The sequence below is a fragment of the Tamandua tetradactyla genome, chromosome 1 (genome assembly GCF_023851605.1).
Source record: "Tamandua tetradactyla isolate mTamTet1 chromosome 1, mTamTet1.pri, whole genome shotgun sequence".
Lineage (NCBI taxonomy): Eukaryota > Metazoa > Chordata > Mammalia > Pilosa > Myrmecophagidae > Tamandua > Tamandua tetradactyla.
The window spans coordinates 217,018,377-217,037,219 of record NC_135327.1 but is presented as its reverse complement, the minus strand read 5'-3'; the positions used below and the strand labels follow the sequence as shown (position 1 = coordinate 217,037,219).

The window sequence follows — 18,843 nt, the reverse complement described above, 5'->3', positions numbered from 1 at the left end:
AGAGAGATGCAAATTCATTGGAAGGGAATTATTTTCAAGTCATGATAGTAAGTTACAAAATGGCAAACGTCTTTTAAATAATATTTTCCTTAATGGAATACAACAGAATAATTTCAATATTAAAATATATTTTAATAATTAATTCCAGAATTATGAAATTTCAGAATTATATGAAGTCAATATAAAACCAAAGTGATTTGAGATGCAACTAATTTACAACTTTTAAAAATTAGGAAGGAACTTATTTGTTCATTATTAAATGAATTTTTAAAAACAAATTAATAGTATATGTAAGTTTTTAATTCAAAAGAAATTAAGAACAATCATTTTCTTTTCCAGTAGTGCTGGAATCAACAACAGGGTCTCACTGAAAATGCATTAAGCAAACTCGACTTATTTTTAAATTAGAATTAAAAACAATATACAATAGAATTTTTTTAAAAAAGAAGGGGTTGCTAACAAAAACATTGTTGATCCTTCATCTCAGTTGTTGGGTACAATTTAAAGTTCAAAGTATCATCTGCTTGAGCATATTCTCTAATTCAGACTTCAACTATTTTCTCTATTAGGTTGACAAACCCAATTAATTCCAAGTCTTAAAGTTTTAGTCCAAATTCATGGACAGCCAGGAAATCCTCCTGACTCATGAATTTAGTATTCATCATTTCATTTGGACAGTCTATAGCTTTTAAGATCTGCACTCAGCAGCCTTTTGCTCTTTGGTTTCCTCCAGACTCAGCCTAGTTTCAGCATAGTCCTTGGAACTTTATCATCGCTGGAGCCTGGGCCAGGCAAGCGTCTCTTGGAGGCAGTCAGGACTTCCAGTTAAAACAAAAGTCATATAGGATCACCAATTCAGACTAAAATTAGTTTTCTGCCTAGAGATGTTTGTTTAACTTAAATTTACAGTTTGCATAAAATTTAAACTGAAAGAGCCCTCTATCTGCACTACCACCTCGCCAAAACAAATCATCACCTTAGAGGCAATTATTTGGTTCCAAGGATTTTGTTTGTGGAATGAATATTTCCAAAATTCTATATTACAAGGGACTCAATAATAGAGTGCCTGAATATCCTATGAGTTAGAACTAATGGTGAAAGGCATAAGCTGATACAGAAAATTCAATTTAAAAAAATAGTTGTGAGGTTTACAGAAATGTCTATTAATATAAATTCATTGATTCTGCTAACATTTTGAGTTCCTTTTACATGATATTCAAATACACATTCATAGAATACATAAATTATAAATGAGGGCACTTTAGTCATTTTCTGTTCTGTAACAATACAAAAAGTTCCAGATTTTCATGTTTCTATGAACATACCTACCTTAATGAAAGGAGCTAAGGGTGTATCAATCTCTTCCTTGAATGGAAAAAGACATCAAGAATCTTTCTAAAAAGTAATTACCGCTACTTTTATTTAATTACAAAAATTGACCAATAGGATTGTTAAAACTTTGTGGCTGACTCTCCCTTTATCCAGGGTATGGACAGATAAGTAAACAAAAGCAAGAACAAAAAATAAATAAATAATGGGGAGAGCTTAAGGGGTAAAAAGAAAAAATGTGAGTAGATTGCAATACTAGGGGTCAATGAGAGGGACAGGTAAGAGGTATGGGATTGTATGTTTTCTTTTTCTTTGTATTTCTTCTTCTGGAGTGATGGAAATGTTCTGAAACTAATCATGGGGATAAATACACAACTATGTGATAATATTGTGAGCTACTGATTGTATAGTTTGGATGGACTATATGTGCATGAAGATAGCTCAATAAAAATATTTTCAAAAACAGAACATATCTATCACCCCAAAAGTTTCTTTGTATCCCCTTAAAATCATTCCCTTCCCTCTCTGTTCACTCTTATCACCAGAAATTACTGAACTTTTTTTCTGACACAATAGATATTTTTTGTACTTTCTAGAATTTTAAATAAACGGGCTGAAAGAGATTTAAAAAATCTACCAATGGGGGATAAATGCAAGGGAAAGGAATGAAGCAACAAACAGAGAATAATCAAATAGTGATCCACACTGAGGGCTTAGGTGCCCAAGGAAAAGGTCCAGAACATCTATAAGTTAATTTAAAAATGGATTTTGGATTCAGGTCTTGATAAAGTATCCCAAGAAGTTGAAAATGCACCTCACAACAAAACTCCACATAAATCCTCATGAATTTATATTAATAGTTGATTTATAGTCCATCGTTATGGAGCAAGAAAGAAAACAACACCAACCTAAGACCACTAAATACCACTAAGATTGGTATTTGAACCCACTGGTTTTGTCTGCCTAGCAGACAGGAGAATCAGGCAGTAGGGTTGAAATAAAAAGATAAAATATCATGCCAAGCTGCATGCAAAGCAAGAGTTTTGAGCTTCTCTTGGATGGATGGCTAAAGTCAAATGAAATATCAAGCAAGTCAATGAGATTTTGAACACGGTATTATGGCCAGCTCATCATTAAAAACTTAGAAGGACAGTGCCCTGCAAAGGAAAGGAAATTAAAACCAACACAAGCACATCCTGGAGGAGGATGATTTGCCTGTTAACTGCCAAAGTTTGAAATTGTTTTCTTTTATCCCCATATTTCTACAGAATACTTAAACTTTCTCTAAGGCTAAAATAAATAAATAAATAAATAACTCCCATTACACATTACTTCTCCAAACAAATTGTGGTTTCGGGCAATGTTAATCAACAAAAAGAATTAAACAAGGAGTCTTTAAAATTAGCCATGACCTTATTTATGGCTTCATTACTTTCAAGATTTCATTTGTTGGGCTGTTTATGTCACCTCAGCCTTTAATTTAATTGCTGTATCTCTAACTATATTAGAGTAGCTTAATGAATGGTGATTGCTTGTTTTCACTCACCAAAACTTAACATTTGCGGAATGCATGACACCAAAGAGTCATTTCATTCACCCGTGCTTTAGATGAAGTTAGATTTATAGTTTTAGAAAAGCATGATGTTGAGAACCAACATGGCACATCTGGAGATAAACTGAGACGAGGCTGAAAAGAGAGTGAGGTGAAACGCCAGGCTAAGGAGCTTAGATGTCACTGGGAAGACAACAGGGGGCCACAGGATAATGTAAGCAAGGAAATTACATGGTCAGGTTTCTATTTTAGATAGAGAATTCCAGGTACTGGGTGAAGAAGGGATTTGAGGAAAAGATGACTAGAGGCAGGGAAAGAACTACCATCCATGTGTAACTTAGGAGAGGAAGGATTTCAGATTGTTTTTACAACGTAAAATTAGCAGGCCCTCCATACTGACCAACAGGGTAGGGGGAGGGTGAGAAAGAAGCTTTGGCTTGAGTATGTGAGTTGGCACGAATCTCATTAGCTGAGGTTAGGTCTCTGGTTCGAACAGAGGAGGTGAAGAACGAAAACTGGTAAATTCACTTTTGAATAGGATGGGTATAAGGAGCCAAAGAGATCTAGGAAGTAAACATTCCCACCCGGTGCTTAGCTACCAGAACCTGAGAAGGCCAGGCTATAGTAGACTAGGTCTCAACAACTGGAGTTGAGACCTCAACTAAGGGACTTCAGGAAGATGGTCCACTAGAGTAGCTCGAGATTAGCCCTGCTCCACGGAAAAGTTAGAGAAGGGACAGGAGGGCAACTGAGGCGGTGATTTGGGAGTGAGGCTGACCTGGGAGAGCCTTCTGCACCACACGTGGCAGCCCTGGTTGCAGAGGCCGAGGAACTGAGAGGCAGAAAGCTGGAGCCTGGTACGGAGGTGCTGAGATCGCCGGAGTGCACAGACGGGAGCACGGGATTAGGAAGTAAACCAGGCCACGTTCCTCGGGCACATTACCCTCACCGGTGCAGCCCCATGACCGGCGACTCACCCCACACCCCACGCACCGGAAGCCCATCACCCACTCCCATTCCCCAGGCTCCAGGAAACCCCACCCCACCAGCCCCCAGTGCATGTAGCTGCCCCACCCCCCCACCTCAAATGCAACCCAACCCACCTCTCCTGCACCCCTCCTGAGCACTACCTCCCCCTCTCTGTTCCCTGCAGGCTGTTGCCAGCGCACAAAGGTTGCCGGCACTAACCTCCATACCTAGGATACCCCCGCCCCCTGCCCATAGGCGCAGCCTCACCCTGCCACCCCCCTACCCCCCCCACACCAAATTAAAACACCAAAGGAGACATAGACATTGGAACAACTAATCAAGGATGTTCACACAAGTCTACTTAATAAAATAAGTGGGATAAGCACATGACATAAAGGAAATCAAGAAGACAGCAGAAGAGCACAAAGGGGAATTTGAAAAAATAAACCAAAAAATAGGGGAAATCACAGAGATTAAAGACTCTTGACCAAATAAAAAACATACTAGAGGCATACAACACTAGATTTGAAGAGAGAGAAGAAAGAATAGGTGATATAACTTATGAATGAAGGCTGTGCTGCTAGAAAAAGGAACAGTGTCGTGAGGCATGTGACGATGTGAATGAACATGTGGGACCTTTGGTAAGACAAAAGCCAGAAACAAAAAAAACAACAATGATGAGGTTGCCTTTAGAAAATGCTTCTAAGATAACAGGGGCCTAGATTGTAAGCTTTTAGAGCAGACACATTAAGTCCAGAGTGCTGATGATTATTTCTGGATTTTGAGAGGCTGTTTTATAAATATAGCCTGATATTTAGAGATAAGAATGAAGCCGAACAGGTTGGGGTTAAAGTAACTCAGAACATAGGGATAAGGAAGACAGTGTCTATATTTTTTGACCAAATACATATTTGTCACATACTCTTTGAGACCAATGGAAGAAAGGCTTATTTGATACGGAACTGAAATTTTTTGTAGTACATAATCTAATTCAACCCATCTGTACAGCTCATTTGAACAAATGAAACAGAAAGCACAGAATGAGAAAGAAGTCCTTTAATCCGGAGGTCCTTTAATCCTGTATAGGTTATTGTAATGCCTGGAAACATCTTAGAGTATATTAACCAGATAATCAAAAAGCATTGGCAAAGTCCCCTGAGGGAGGGGAGAAAGACTATGGAACTATTAAACCTTACTATCAGGGAATCCCCTGATATTGCATCAAACTTTAGGGACACCCAAATCAATAGGTCATGACCTCAGTCGTGAGGCTTACTCTTGTGAAGCTTATGTAGGTAGCACAGAAGCTTAGACTACCTGTGGGCATGCCTAAGAGTTACTTCTGGAGGACCTCTGTTGTGGCTCAGATGTGGCCTTAATCTCTCTAAGCCCAACTCTGCAAATGAAGTCATTGCCCTACCCACTATGTGGGACATGACATCCAGGAGTGAAAGTCTCCCTGGCAATGTGGGAGAGGACTCTCAGGGATGAATCCAGATCTGGCATTGTGGGATCAACAATTATATCCTGACCAAACTGGGGAAGAGAAGTGTAACTAATAGAGTATCAGTGGCAGAGAGAGTTCAAATAAAGTTGAGAGGTTACTCTGGAGGTTGTGCTTATACAAGCTTCAGGTAGACCTTGCTACCTATCATAACCTGCCAATCCCCAACAAGGACCATTCCAGCCAATCCTAAAGAACACCTAGGGCAATATATAAGATTCCACAAGGGTTCCAGGCACTAGAGTAACTTTCCAGAAACCTACAACCTCCAGATGGGTCCCTGGTCCAGATAAATTCTGAAACCTAGAGGGCCCAGCCTCTCCAGAATATCAGATAGCTCCATGTCCCTACCCCGTGTTAGTGACAGACCCTTCCAATATCAGAACTTTAGAACTGCCATAGCCCAACAACCCTAATGAGAGGTATGGAAAGATCAAAGGTGATGGTGAAATTATACATAGAAGATAGGAATTAACAAATGAATATGAATGCTGAATCATTAAACGGATATCTTTTAGTCTCCTGTATTTTAGAGCAGCTAGAAGTAAAAATTAAAATTGTGAAATTGTAACCCATGTCATAGTCTAAAATATGTTCTACAACTAATTGTGGTGCTGCGCTTTGAAATTTATAGCTTTTTTCTATATATGCTCTATTTCACCAAAAAAGAAGGAAAAAAAAGTCAATTGTGATGATAAAGTATTTAAGCCCTTGTTCTTGTTTGCTACCTGCCAGAATGCAACACACCAGAGATGGATCGGCTTTCAATAAAAAGGGAATTTATTTAGTTAACATATCACTCTTTAGAGGAAAGGCAGTTAACTTTCGACTGAGGTTCTTTCTTAGGTGGGAAGGCACAGGGCGATCTCTGCTGGCCTTCTCTACAGGCCTCCGGGTTCCAACAACTTTCCCTGGGGTGATTCCTTTCTGCATCTCCAAAGGCCTGGCTGGGCTGAGCTGCGAGTGCTGAGATGAGGTATGCTGAGCTGCTTCAGCTGTGTGACATTGAGTGCTCTCATTTAAGCACCAGCCAATTAAATCAAACATCATTCACTGCAGCAGGCAGCCTCATAGCCAACTGCGGGTGTAATGAGCAACAGATAAGGTTCATGTGCCATTGGCTCATGGCCACAGCAACAGAACTAGGCACGTTCACCTAGCCAAGTTGACATCTGAACCTAACTACCACAGCCCTCTAGCCTCCTATATTCTGGAAAAGCTAGAAGGAAAAATATGAAAGAATTATATGGTAGCCCATGACAAACTCTGGGATCTGTCCTGTACCCACTTTTTGAAGAGTGCTTCGAAAACTATTGCTTTTTTATTTTTTTGCTTTGTGTATATGTTATACTATACTAAATAAAAAAAGTAAAAGAAAAAAAGTCGGAAAACTGAGAGCAGTCAGGAATATTTTTGAATAAAAAATATGAGGATGTTCGGATGGGTTATCCTAGGCCAGGTAAGTCCTGAAACCCAAAGATGCCAGTCTCCAAGAACATCAACCAGTTCCATCCTCTTATCCCGTGGTGTCAACACCCCTTCTCACATGAAAAAAGTCAGAACTGGCATAATCCAAATTCCCTAAAAACTGAGAGAAGGATCAAAAGAGAAGGAGGAGTTATAACAGAAATTAGGATTTAACAAATGAGTAGAACTACTGAATCTTTATATTGATATATCTTTTTAGTCTCCAGTGTCTTGGAGCAGCCAGAAAGAAAAACCTGAAATTTGTAACCTGTATCCAACATTGAAACCTGTTCTGTAACCACATGTTAAAATGCATTTTGAAATTTATTGCCTTTTTTGAATATATGTTAGTTCACAATAAAAATGTTAAATAAAAAAAAAGAAAATATGGAGAACTACAGAGGTTCAATGATATATCTTTGGGAAATCCAAACTTTACGGATAAGTAGAAAGGGACCTCCAAAGACACGGTTAAGGAATAGTCAGAAATGAAAGTTCAACTAGGAGAGAACAATACCACGGAAACCAAGCGAACAGAGAGCTTCAGAAATGCCGTGAGTGATCCAGTGTGAAAAGGATTGACAAGTCCTTAATAGATGAGATTTAGGTCATCGCTACCCTTTGTGAAATCATGGATTAAAAAATGTGTTGCATAGAATGTGCAGTATATCAGTTTTCTGTTGCTGCTGCTGTAACAAATTACCAAAGTCATAGTGGCTTAAGATGATGTGAATTTATCATCTCACAGCCTAGAGATCAGAAGTCTAAAATGGGTCTCACTGGGCTAAAATCAAGGTGTCAGCAGGGCTGCATTCCTCTGTAAGCTCTAGGGGTTAATCTGTTTCCTTTCCCATGTCAGCCTCCAGAGGCTCCCTCCAGTCCTTCTCTCATGGCCCCTTCTATCTTCAAGCCCAGAATAGCTTCTGCCAATATTTCTCCAACTCTCCTGCCTTCCTTCTCCATTTATAAAAACCCTTGTGATTACAATAGGCCCACTTGATAATTCAGGAAAATTTCCCCATCTCAAAGTCCTTAACCTAGTCACATCTACAATGTCCACCTTGCCATTAGGTGACATATTCAGAGGTTATACAGATTAGCATGTAGACATCTTCAGTAAGAGGTGGCATTAATCTGCCTACAACATGAATGAATGAGATGTGAGAAAAGAAGAATCAAATCTAGAATAACCTTTCAAGAAGCTTGAATTAGAAGTGAAGAGTAAAAATAGGGCAGAAAATAACTAAAGAGCAAAAGAGTATTTAAAAAAAAAAAAAGACAGAATGATACAGACTTGCCCACGTTTGGTCTACGTGGAAGTGCTGGTAGAGGGGCAGAGGCTTCAGACAGCGTTGAGAGGCAATAACTGATGGGGCAGGTTCATTGAAGAGTAAGTGTGGGACCAAGAACCCACAGCAATGAGTTGGTCTGGAAGGAGGAGGAGGGGCAGTTCTAAGCAGGCACGGAAAAAAGACGTGGGCTCAGATATAGATGGACTGTAGGTTTGGAGCTGATGTATAATGAAAGATCCGGCTGGTCTCTGTCCCTGGACCTAGGAGATGTCCTCTAAATCTTTGGAGTTCCCCCATGATAGACATGTCTACTGTTATTTATGGTGGGTTGTAGACCACATGCAGGGGAGATGACTCAAGGTGGAAGTGGCCTCCCTGGTATTCTTAGGGTGGGACCTGGCCACTCTAGTAGACCAACCATGGTTTTAGGGGGGTTGAGCCACATCATATCAACTGGCCCTTCAAGAAAAGGGAGGAGGGGAAGGGGCTGAGATTGAATTCAACATATGGTCATTGATTCAGTCAAGCATGCCTATGTAATGACACGCCAATACAAACTCTGGACACCAAAGCTTTTTTGGCTGATGAGATACATTGACGTGCTTAGAAGGTGACACATCCTGACTCCAAAGGGAGTGGACACAGGAACTCCACATGGCAGAACCCTCTGAGACCTCACCCCATATACCTCTTCTTTTGGCTTTTATTTCTGTCTTTTTTAACTATAATAACACTATAATTTTAAGTATAGTACTTAATTTTAGTTCTATGAGTTATTCTAATGAATTATTGAGCCTGAGGGGGGGATGGAAATCCCCCAATTTGTGGTTAGTTGGTCAGAAGTGTGGATGGCTGGGAACACCCACGTAAGTGGCTGATGCCTGAAATGACGGAAGCTTTTTAGGGCCTTTGACCTTGACCTGTGGAGCCCAACTGGATCCAAGTAGGTAGAGTCAGAATTGCATTGTGGTTGGTGTCAGAAGCTGTTTCAGGAGCTGAGGCAAGTTGGAGGAAACAACAAAGTTGGGGACATTTGCCAAGGCGAATGGAGAAGCAGCAAGTCAAGGTGAGAAACAAACAGCCAAAGGTCCTGATGTTGAAGTGCAGATTGGAGCATATTAATTAGCAACGCACCACTTTGCAGAACTCGTATTACGGTGAGATTCACCACCTTTAAGAATTCATGTCTCACATTTCAAGAAAAACAGGGGTAAATAACACTAACCAAAAGGAAGTAAATCAAAGGGCATTTAACTACTTTAAGGGTGTAACAATTTTGTTATATGACCCAACATTTTTTAAAAGAGACATGTTTAATAATTGCCTGTATCTAAGAAAATTAGCTTTGATCTGCATTTGCCAGACTTCTTTTTGTCACAACTGGATTTCAGTTTTAAAGGGGGGAAAAACTAGTTCACGAAGGTCCTTTCTTTTGAAATTGGCATTTTCTCTTTAGTGGTAAAATGCATGCAAAAAGCATATGATTATGGTTTTTATGTTTCCATTAAAGTGTCCTCAGTAAGCTGGGGGAGTCTAGCCTACTATTTTCCTGCTATTTAGATTTGTAGCAGCACAGTACCTATTTTATTTCAATTATATTTGAGGACAAAGCACTCTTGGTGGCAAATGATTGCATAGTGACAGTTAGTAAAAGTCCATTAGAGCTGTCTTTCTCTGTAGTTTAACTACAGATTCTGGTTTCTGAACATAAAAAGATGAATTGCATAGTATCTTCAAGTAAATAAAAAACATCATCGATCAACATGCCATCATTTCTTGGTTAGAATTCAACCATACTAAACTTTCTAAATTGGAATGTTTTAACTGTACATGAAAAGGAACTTTTTGGTAAGTGTCAAGAAACACCTTGTGCCAGTTTGAAAGTATTATGCACCCCAGAAAAGCTATGTCTTAATCCTGATGCAATATTGTGGAAGCAGCCTTTTCTTTCAATCCTGATTCAGTGCTGTAGGCTGGAATATTTTGATTTGATTATCCCCCCAGAGATGTGACACGCCCAATTGTGGATGTGAGTTTTTCTTTATTGTGTGTGTGTGTGTGTGTGCTTTGGGGGGGGGGGGTGGATGAGCTTTTGATTAGCTTGAGATGTAACTCCAGCCATTCCCGGAGGGTCTTGATTAGTTTACTGGAATCCTATAAAAGAGGACACATTTTGGAGAGTATCAGAAATGACAGAAACCCCAGAGCCAATAGAAACTTCACATCAGAGCTGACACAGATGCGGATACATGGAGAACACAAACATGGATGTTTGGAGATACGTGGAGCCCAGCAGAAGTTGCCATGAGATGTTAAGCAAGCCAGAACCCGGAGAGAGTCAAGGGAAGCTAAGAGATGAAAGCCAGTCCTGGAGAAGTAAGGTGAGGAGCCCCGCAGGAACAGAGGCTGAAAGCAATGGAGCCCAGGAGCAAGGGACCAGCAGATGCCAGCCACGTGACTACCCATTAGAGGTGTTCCTGACCCACTGGCCTTTCTTGACTGAAGGTAGCTTCTTATTGGTACCTTAATTTGGACACTTTTACTTCCTTAGAACTGTAAATTTGTAACTCATTAAATTCCCTTTATAAAAGCCATTCCATTTCTGGCATACTGCATTCTGGCAGCTTTCAAACTAATACAAATCTGAATAAAGTTTAGGCACATCATGCCTGCAGGCTGACCTTTTAAATAAAATGATTATTTAATCATGGGTGAACAATGAACATTTATGAATATCACGATAAAGCTTAGTCTAATATAGAAATTATAAATTATTCCACAGTTTCATTCTTAATAGACCTTAATAAACTAACTCACATTAGGGTCCCACTTTATTTTTGCATTAGCCCAAGGGTAGTATTTTTCAAAATGGGGATGGATCACTTGCATTAGAACCAAATGGGGAGCAAGTAAAAAATCTGGATTGCTAATCCACAACTGCATCTACCATATCAGAATATCTATGAGGGTAAGTCAGGAAATTTGCATTTGTGAGTACTCCTCCAGTTTCTCCTTATACATGCTAAAATCTGAAAACCACTGTTCTGGAGTACATTCTCCTAGTCTTGCTGATAAATTTATCTTACTACCAACTTTTAAACTCATGGACAGTAAAAATTCCTGCCTCTTCATTCTCACCAGGCTATAACTTGATGTAAATAGAAATGCCAACATTTTAAACAAGGTATGAGAAACAAGATGTACTGTGATTTACCGAAAATACTTAGGGACCAAGTTATTTAATGAAAAAGTGATATCAGCAGAATTGCATGCCCGCATTTTTATATCCAACTCAAATATAAGGAATATAACCTATCTTTATTCATTTCAGCTTGTTTCCTCGTTTAGCCTTCTGTATCAATGTGGGGACTCTGCTTTCTCAGGAGCAAAAGCTTGTTTTCTAAATAACAGCAGCAAAAGCAAATGCTTAAGTGGTGTTTACTAAGTGCTATGATTTGTATTTATTAACAGATTTAATTCTCCCCAAACCTAATGAGGTAGTTACTTACTAATGAGGTGAGTATTATTATATCCCCATTTTACAGATGAGGAAAATGAAACACAGAGTTTACACTTCTGATAGAACAGCCCAGTATCAGACTCAGGCAACCTGGCTCCATTGTTTCTCTCTTATCCATTACACTCAACTGCCTCCTACATTATATCAGGATTGTGTTTAGGGTTAGGAGCTGTGCTGGTTTGAAAGGATGTATGTCCCCTAGAAAAGCCATGTTTTAATCTAAATACTGTATGTTTGAAACTGTAATCAGATCATCTCCCTGGAGATGTGATTTAATCAAAAGTGGTTGTTAAACTGGATTAGGTGACAACATGTCTCCACCCATTTGGGTGGGTCTTGATAAGTTTCTGAAGTCCTATAAAAGAGGAAACATTTTGGAGAATGAGAGAGATTCGGAGAGAGCAGAGGATGCTGTAGCACCATGAAGCAGAGTCCTCCAGCCAGCAACCTTTGGAGATAAAGAAGGAAAATGCCTCCCAGGAAGCTTCATGAAACCGGAAGCCAGGAAAGAAAGTTAGCAGATGACACCATGTTCACCATGTGCCCTACCAGATGAGAAAGAAACCATGAACTTCATCGGTCTTCTTGAACCAAGGTTCCCTGGATACTTTCGGTTGGACATTTCTATAGACTTGTTGTAATTGGGACATTTTCTCGGCCTTAGAACTGTAACCTAGCAACTTATTAAATTCCCCTTTTTAAATGTCATTCTGTTCTGGTATATTGCATTCTGGCAGCTAGCAAACTAGAACAGGAACTATAGGGGAAGAGTCAGGTATCAAAGAGTGAAGGATATAAGCATCCAACATCTGACTGATCACATTTCTTAAAAAAAGACTTACCAAAATGAAAAGCTGAAGAACTAACTGGGCAACCCTGGAGAGTTGTGCCTGTTATTTAAATTCACAGAATACTGTAGAAATGATATGATGAGGGGATAGTTCTCCAATATGCAGACTGTCTTTATCCAAAGAAGGTGAATCCTTTCAGGTTCTTCCATGTGTAATTCATTATACTTGGAATGTTTATTTTGACTATTTGAAGCAGATACCTGGCAGAGGGTGCTTTATAAGCAAGGGGCTAACTTTTCACAAATAACAAGGTGTCCAGAATAGACTGGTATAGTCTTCAAGAGACAAGGCTACTTTCTTCTTACTTTTCTTTTATCCTCAGAGTTAAACCCAAAGTAAGGACAGCCCTACCTTGGAGCACTGTGTCCAGGTTCCAGGGAGGGAAAAGGGAGAATGGCAAAGGGCAAAAGCTAAAATTGCCTCTTTTAAAGCAGAAAAAAGCCAGTTTTGCAGAAAGACTCATCCAATAGATCCACTACTAGTTCACTACTTAAAACTATTCTCATGGTCATCTCATACTACAAGAGAGCCTAGGAAATAGAAATTATTAGCTGGATATATTGCAGCCTGTACAAAATGGGGATTCTATTGTAAGGGAGAAAGGATACTGGCTACACAACTAGTAATGTCTTCCACAGTGGGGAAGAAAGACAGAAACACACATACCATTGACTTGGACTCTAATATATTATGGCCAGTTGAAGATGCAGCAATCAAAGAGGAAACTTACTCTTGCCCAAAAATTTTCAGCTACAAATCATTTTCATTTGCTGAATTTTCTAATGAGGATTTTAAAATATTTTGAGGTCCTCTTTACACGTAGTATAAAGACTAAGTACACTAACAATTTCTGTGAGGTTATGCTTTGTTATTCACAGGAAGCTATGGTCTGTTCCTGTTATAAAACAGGAAGCTATGGTCTGCTTCTCTTTAGCATCAATCCAACATGAAAACATCAAAATGTTACCAAGGTTATTAATAAATAGTAGTAACAATGGTAGTTTGACCAAAGGATACATCAGATAGGTTCATTTGCCAATCAAATCAAATAGGCATGGAAATATTTCTAGACATAGGATGCTGCTATCTGTGCTTAGGTCTGAAAGGATTTATGTACCCTAGAAAAGACATGCTTTGAACCTGATCAATCTTGAGGGAGCATTGGTTTCTTCTAATCCCTATTCAGCACTATAGGTTGGAAACTTGATTAGGTTATCTCTACAGAGATGTGACTCAATCAACTGTAGATATTAAACTTGATTACATGGAGGTGTGTCTCCACCCATTCTACATGGCTCTTGATTCATTTACTGCAAACCTATAAAAGAGGAGACATTTTGGAGAGAGTCCCTTCTGAGAATAAGGAGAGAGCCACAGAACTATGACAGAAAGACAAGAAAACCACAGAGTCTACCAACCAGTGACCTTTGGAGATGAAGAAGCAACATGCCTCCCATGGAGCTTCATGAAGCAAGAGGCCTGGAGAGAAAGCTAGCAGATGCTGCCATGTTCACCAGGTGCCCTTCCAGCTGAGAGAGAAACACTGAACATCATAGGCCTTCTTGAACCAAGGTATCTTTCCCTGGATGCCTTAGATTGGACATTTCTATAGACGTGTTTTAATTTGGACAATTTCATAGCCTTAGAACTGTAAACTAGCAACTTATTAAATTCTCTCTTTTAAAAACCATTCTGTTTCTGTTATATTGCATTCTCGCAGCTAGCTGAACAGAACAGATTTTCATACCAGGAGTGGGGTGCTGCTGTGGTTTGCAAATGCCAGACATGTTGGAACGGCTTTTTAAATGGATAAGGGGAAGATTTTGGAGAGTTTTGAGGATATTGATAAAGAAAGCCAAAATGTTTGGAGAGACTGTTGGTAGAAATGTGGACTCTAAAGATACCTCTGACGAAGTTCTAGACAGAGATGAGGCATGTGTAATTGCAAACTGGAAGGAAAGTGACCCTTGTTTTAAAATGGCAGATAATCTGGCAAAATTGACTAGTGGCTTTGGCTGCAAGGCAGCTTTTAAAAGCCATGAACTTAGATATTTAGCAGAGGAGATTTCCTAATTAAATGTGGAAAGTGCAGCTTGGTTTCTCCTCATAGCTTATAGTGAACTGAGACAGGAAAGAGATAAGCTGAGAACTGAACTTTTTGGTACAAAGAAAGCAGAAATTGATGCTCTGGAAAACACTGGGCTTCCAGGAAGGGAGATACCAGAGAATAGTGCTCCATGTGAGGATTTGGCCAGATGTGGAACCAGGTCAGCCATTTCAGAGAAAGACAGGATTGGAAATGGAGTTATCCAGGAAGGATTTGTGGAACCTCTTTATATTTGATGGGCACAATCCAAGGCTACTGCATAGAAATCAATGAGAATGCTACAGGATCTGTATAAAGAGAACCACTGACAGTAGGGTCTGAGAGGGACAGAAAAGGGACACATTGGAGGAAAAATAACTTCAGAGTCAAACATGAGGAGTCTGGGATCTGAAGTCAAAAAGTCTTGGGCTAGGAGAGCAGACCCACCCAAGCACTAGGAGAGGGTGAGTTTGCCCTGAAGGCAGAGGATGAGTCTTCTACTTTGTCGCAGTGGAAGAGTGGTGCTGCCTCAGGCTTTGGAGAGGGGGCAGTACACTCCTTGGCGATTGGGGAGAGCCTGCCTGCTACCACATGGAAGGGTTGAACATGTGCCTTGGAGGTGACAGAAAGCCTGGATGTGACCCCAATGCTTGGAGCCAAGAAAAAGGTGGTCTCTCCAATGCCTCCCCCCCCCCCCGCCACTGCATTTGGAGAGAGGCAGGCCATGGCATAGGCCCTTGGAAAGGGTGGGACTGCTCTGTTCTAAAGCCCCAAAGATAAATGGCTCTCGAACTTTGAAAGCTAATGGACTTGGCTCTGCAGGTTTTCGAAACTGCTTGGATCTGGTGATCCCTGTGTTCCTTCCTCCCTATGGAAATGGGTATATGTATCCTATGACTGTTCCTCCTTTGGATGTCGGCAGCAAATAACTTGTTCTTCAGTTTTTACAGGTCCAGAGCCAGAGAGAGCTTTGCTTTAGGACAGAACATACCTGTAACTGACTTTGTACTGATTTTAACCTTGTATTGTATTTGTATTGTTATTGAAATGGTTTAATGGTTTCTGATATTGTGATGGAATGAATGTATTTTGTATATGAGAAAAAACAAGTCTTTTTAGGGTCCAAAGGGTGGAATGTGAAGGTTTGAAAAGATTTATGTACTCTAGAAAAGCTATGTTTTGATTCTAATCAATCTTATGGGAGCAATGGTTTCTTCTAATCCCTATTCAGTATTATAGGTTGGAAACTTAATTAGACTAGCTCCACAGAGATGTGACTCAATCAATTGTGGGATTAAATTTGATTAGATGGAGGCATGTCTCAACCCATTCTATGTGGCTCTTGATTCATTTACTAGAAACCTATAAAAGAGGAGACATTTTGGAGAGAGTCCCTTCGAGAATGAGGAGAGAGCTGCAGAACTACAACAGAAGGACAAGAGAACCACTCCGAGTACACCAGCCAGCGATCTTTGGAGATGAAGAAGGAAAGTGCCTCCGGGGAGCTTCATGAAGCAAGAGGCCTGGAGAGAAAGCTAGCAGATGCTGCCATGTTCACCCCATAACCTTCTAGCTGAGAGAGAAACGTTGAATGTCATATACCTTCTTGAACCAAGTATCTTTCCCTGGATGCCTTAGAGTAGACATTTCTATACACGTGTTTTAATTCAGACAATTTCATAGCCTTAGAACTGTAAATTAGCAACTTATTAAATTCCTCTTTTAAAAGCCATTGCATTTCTGGTATATTGCATTCCAGCAGGAGCAAACTAGAACGCTATCCTATAGAAAGCATTTTATAAATAATATGTGAAAATTGAGAAAGTTTCCCTTTTTGACATCAAATTCACAGCATTTAATAAATAATTGCTGGCTGTTTCCATGTGGGACTACTAGATTCATACTGCTGACTATAAAATCAATCAAAATGATGAAGCAAATAAATTCAGAATACTGTTTTCTTTCAATGAAAATTCCAGAACAGATCAGAGGCTGCACGTCTGTCTCTCAACTGACTGTTCACTCCCATAAAATCCAAAAAGTTGAATAATAAAATTCATTGGACACAAATTCCAAATGTTGGTGGAATTTAATTCATTTATAGGAGCTTCCTTGTTGTGGATAGTTCTCAAAAATACCCTTGGAGGAGTTGCAAATTTGGGTTTTCATTTGAACCACAGTCTTTTAAAAAAGCTATTATAAGCATATTCTGAATCCCATCCTACAGATGAGTGATTTCATTGTCTAAATCTAAGTTTATGGAGGCAAGAAGCAGTGCTACTTTCACTGTCTTAAGCAAATCAAAATAGAAATGGATTGGTCCTCAAGCATAAATGATGCATCTATCTGTACCATATGTAGGTCAAATGTCACTCAAAAAGGGCATGCAAAAAATTAGCAGCAAAAATCTAAAAGAGAAAGAGTGGGAACATCGAGTTAGTAGTTGGCTTGTGAGGGGAAGCAAATAAACTCAAATGAACCTGCAATGTAGTTGCCACCATCATATCCATGATTTGTGCAAGAGTTTAGATTTAGAAAAACATTATTGGTGACATTAAATTAATGCTGTTCGTTTGAATGTAATAGTTTTGCCGTTTTGTTTGTATTTAATTTGTAAAGATGTTTGGTTTTATGGTTGCATAATGGCTATAAACAGAAGGAGTCTAGCCCTATTTTATTTTTATACATATTTAAATAACATTATAATCAAAACAATTTAATTCAATACTGCAGTACCAAGAGATTGTCTTTCCTCTGGGGGGAAAAAATGTCTCTACACTACTCAAGACTTGGAAACACTTCTCTGTAGCTCTGACGGGAAAAGACAATGGAGGTAGTACCATTACTTCCAAGCCAAATTCACTTTTTACTGTACGTAGGTGAAAGAGTACTTTAAACATGCAATAATCCTCACACTTCGGATTGGTAACACTAGTCATTGTTGAATGGACAGCTTATTCTCTGCAAAAACAGTATATACAAAAATTAAACTTTATTTTCTTATATGTTTCTTGAGTTGGAAGTACTTTAGAAATCCTCTAGTCCAACCACCTCCTGGGAATGCAAATGCATAAAACAGTAAAATTAGAGCCCTCTAGGCTGGGCTTGGGTAAGACTGAGAATATGTGGAATAAAAGGTGTGATGTGATTTTGAGTTGTTTATTGCTTGATGGGACTCATCCCCATAACAAAGGCCCCTCTGGATGTGGGGATTTGTGATAGAAATGGGCTAGGAGTCTGAGCTCTACTTCAGGTCCATGTTACAGAACACACCCGAGCCCAGGAGTAGAGGGGGCTGTGGACACATGAAGCCTGTTTGAAAAGATGCAGAAATCTCCAGAAGAGATTTAGACTCTTGTAGGAACTGAAACTGGGGTTTAAAGCAACCATTTCTGGATCTCAACAGCTGGGGAGGGCCTCCTGACTCCTGTCTCTGATGTCAGTGAAACCTCAGGGTTACGTGGATAATTTCTACAAAGCACACCCACTGGTTTTTAGAATTTCAGACTAGATGTAGACAGTGCTAAAAACAATGAATGTTTGTCTCAATGATCAATAATGCATTAACTGATTTTTTTTTTTTTTGCTCAGTCTCTCTACAGATTACCCAACAGGCAAGGGCAGTGTTCAGGTATCTCCTATCATGATCTTCAATGCTACTGCACTGACCACAAGCAGCTTTCACAAGTACAGCAAAATCCAAGACAGAAGCGTTTTAAGAAAATGTCAGGATCACTGATAATAACTTTATTCTTTGACTTCTGCAACATCTGTGTTAGTTAATAAGCACTGTGAACCTTCTAGGTGATTAGACCAAAGGGCTCTAAATAAGGAAGCCTCTTGTGTTACCTTTTTACTTACTCATTACAATCCACATTAAATACACTCCCATAAAAAATAAAAATAAAAAATAAAAACAGAACTCCCAACCAAAACTAAACAGAGAGGAGAGAATGAATATCTACCTAGAGTTTTACCTTAAGATCTGCTGCTCCATTTGCTACTCTTTGTAATGCTTCCTTCTGGGTTTGCCTGAAGGTTACCTGTTTGCATTTGCAAACGTCTAGTAAAAATTGCTGGAAGTAGCTAAAATATAGTTGGCACGTAAAATGTAGTGGTCAAATAACACGTGGATGCAATAAATGAAATCATTTTAGTATAACTCTAGTTTTGCAAGTGTTTTCAATGTATAGTCTCCAGGAACTGGCAGCATCAGCATCAAACCTGGGAACTTGTTACAAATGCAAATTTTTCAGATTCCACCCCAGACCCA

The 18,843-nt window shown here is 39.4% G+C and overlaps 1 protein-coding gene across 20 annotated transcripts in view; it reads right to left on the bottom strand.

The window, feature by feature from the left end:
• The window catches only part of PARD3 (par-3 family cell polarity regulator), a 676,839-nt gene that overhangs the window by 146,081 nt on the left and 511,915 nt on the right, over positions 1 to 18,843 (bottom strand). The gene's annotated exons all lie outside the window — the stretch shown is intronic.